Source organism: Chrysochloris asiatica, unplaced genomic scaffold (assembly GCF_000296735.1).
Source record: "Chrysochloris asiatica unplaced genomic scaffold, ChrAsi1.0 scaffold00142, whole genome shotgun sequence".
Taxonomy (NCBI): domain Eukaryota; kingdom Metazoa; phylum Chordata; class Mammalia; order Afrosoricida; family Chrysochloridae; genus Chrysochloris; species Chrysochloris asiatica.
Window position 1 is genome coordinate 8,037,384 of NW_006408660.1, and position 3,312 is coordinate 8,040,695.

Genomic DNA, 3,312 nt, shown 5'->3' on the forward strand with positions numbered 1-3,312 from the left:
TCCAGTCCCAACACTAGCCTCAAATTTTACACTTTCTGGCCCACAGTTTCACTATTTACACTTTCTTCCTCCAAGATTTCCTTGGGTTCTGGTTTCTGCAGGGCTGTCCTCTAAGAATAGGTGATTTGGGGTCTTAGCAGTGAACACTGACTTGCTCTTTTTACCTCTGTAGCTCATCCCGCCGCCTTGCCTGCTGCTCGCCCATTCAGTCCCTGAAGGCCTGCACCTGTGGCTGGCACTGCCGCCAATCCTGATGCTGAGTCATGCACTCCTACACAGCATAATGGAAGGCAGCACAGCCTAAGCGGGAGATTAGCTGGTCCAGAGGATCCTCTTCCTCAGCCTTTTTCTTCACTTGTCAGGTATGGCCTTGAGGGCCTGAGGCTGACATCTTGGAGAAGTTCCGACAGGCAGGAGAACAGAACCCGAATGAGGTTTAGAGGCAGTGCGGATAGCCATTTGACTTTTCCAGGCCGTACTCCCAGAAATCGTGTCCTGCGTGTCACGCCCTGTCTTCTTAAATGAGTATAAAGAACAAATATCACTTTTCTTGAGAGAGATAGTTATCATGGTGTCGAAACAGTGGGATCGTCAGGACCTATTCAAGGTACAGACACTTGAGCCCACACTTCCAGCATCCCTGTTTCCCAAGGTCACTTGGTAATGATAGGGGAAAAAAGTTATTTTCTAATTTCTGAACAATGAAAAATAAGAACAGGAGCCACCTGCAAACTGAAAATGTAGAGTTATGAGAAGAGAGAAAGCAGTGGGAGTCAGAGTGATGGAGAAATCAAGGCAGTTGGTAGAGGTGTCTTACCAGTGGAGCTCTGGAGATAAGAGTGTAGCAAGGGCAATGACCACTCCGGGCAATCTCTAAATTGCACATACACACACTTCAGTTTAAGATGAATAGTAGCATAGTGAATTATGAGCTGGGATGCTAATCACAAAGTCAGCAATTCAAATCTACTAGCTGCTCCATGGGAGAAAGATGAAGCTTTCTGCTCCTGTGAAGATTCACAGCCTCGGAAATCCTAGTCCAGGTCAATAAGAGTTGGAACCCACTCAATAGCACACAACCACCACCAGCAGTTACTGCTAAAAGCAGCGCTGGGTCAGAAGACTTGCCATCCCTCCTCTTATCTGGGAGCCTTAGGCCGGTGTCCTTCAGTTGTGTGAAGTCTAGGAATGTCATAGGGTCCTGGTGTGGTGCTGTAGGATAAGCACTGGACTGCTAAATAAGAGGTCATTGGTTCATATCCACCAGCAGCTTGTTGGAAACCCTATACAGGGTTGCTATAGTCAGAACTGATGCAATGGCACTTAACAACAACAACATGAGTTAGAATTGACTCCAGGGTACTTAAAAACAACAATAGGAATGTGATACCTTGCCTCATCTGGCATCCCCTTGGATTTGCACCTGGGGGGCAAGTGCCCCCTTCTATGTTCTCCTTGCTTGAGGAAGGAGGTTGGGCCTATGTTGTTGTTAAGTGCCATCGAGCCAGTTCCGACAAATAGCAACCCTGTATAGGGTTTCCAGGGAGCAGTTTGTGAGCTTGAACCACCAATCTTGCAATTCAAACGGCTTTGCAGTCTGGCGCATTAACCCACAGAGCCACAATAGAAACTGCTCAATAACACTCTTTCAAGTGGTGTCCAGGGCACATGCTTTCCCTGTCGTACAGTAGCTACAACTCTGCCTGGAGCAGTCCTGGATGGGAGTCAGTAAGTATAAAGAACAGGGGTGAACCATGCTTAGGGATTACACTGCATCTCGAAAAGCCCAACCCATCTTTGTCTCTTCCAGTTTCTGGCTGAGAAGACACTCTAGAGAGGCCTCCAGGTAAGGCCTTCTGTGAAAGGAGCAGGGAAGTGCACAGACACAGGGGAGGATGCAGGATGAGCAATGAAGGCAGCTCAGGTGAAGACTGAACTACAGGTGAAGACTGCCTTCTGGAGTCCACTGGTCTGCTCCCAGGCCTCCCATGCAATTGACCTTTGCCTGTCAGTGGACTCACACTCCCTTCTTACACAGAAGCTGCTATCAAATTCAGAGGGTGTGAGATGGTTTATCAACCATTTTCTATAGGTGAGACGTTGAGTTCTATGCAACCTCACTTCATAGATGTATGGTGTTGTCTATGTAATTATGAGATAACTTGATCAGAGGGTAAATACATTTGTAATTTGGTAGGAAACTAACCCTCATTTCATAGGTGTATGATGTTGTATATGATATGATTGTAGATGTGAGATTACCTGATGAAAGGGTAAATACACTTGTCATTTGGTAGATATTACCAAATTGCTCACCTTGGGGTTGTCCCATTTTGCACTTACGCCAGCAGTGCATTAGAGGGTCTATTTCCCCCCACCCTCACCAACAGTATGTTGCTAGTCTTCAGACGTCTGCCAATCTGATAGGTGAGAAATACTTTCTTTAGATACGGAATTTCATTTTCATTTCTCTTATTTTGAGTGAAGTTGGATATCTTTTCATATATTTTAGGACCATTTGTGTATGTTTTTCTGCAAACTGACACCTTTTAAAATTGGGTTGTTAACTCTGTTTTTTCTAAATGTCTAGCACTGAGGCTCTGTAGGTTAAACACTGGACTGCTTACCACAAGGTTGACAGTTCTAGTTCACTAGGTACCTCAAGGGAGAAAGATGAGGGTTTCTAATTCTGTATAGGTTTACAGCTTTAAAAACCCTACACAGGGCCACAGTGGGTTGGAACCCTGTGGTCCTGTGTAGGGTTTTTAAATGGCACTTAACAAGAACAGGCACTTAATACCATAAAAGATTAGCCCTTTTTCTGTGATATATGATATAAATGTTTTCTAAAATTTACCACTTGTCTTTTGACTGTTAAAGTTTTCAATTATGGAAAGTTTCAAATATTTACAAAAGTGGAGAAATTAGAATAATGAACCCTATGTACCCATCACCCCACTTCAAGAGTTAACAACACACAGTATGTATCTTGCTGCTTTTATAACCCATTCACTCCCAACCCTGTTTATTTTTAAAAGCCATCATAATATTTCATTCTAAAGCCTGGCAACAATTGTGAGGTTGGCCCAGGATCGGTCAGTGTTTCATTCTATTGTGCATAGGATCACTATGAGTTGGTACTGACTCGATGGCACCTAACAACAACAAACACTCCAGAAGCCATCTGAAGGACATCATGTTTGGCCAAGTAGAGGGTCAGTGAAAATGAGGAATTGACACACCATAATCAACAATGTGCTCAAACATCAAAGACCCCGGAGAGGGCACAGAACCAGGCAATGGTAAAATCTG

At 44.4% G+C, this 3,312-nt stretch overlaps 1 pseudogene; it reads right to left on the minus strand.

Moving 5' to 3' along the window:
* LOC102840875 overlaps positions 1–391 on the minus strand; it is a 70,858-nt pseudogene extending 70,467 nt beyond the window's left edge.
* Positions 392–3,312: the final 2,921 nt, after the last annotated feature.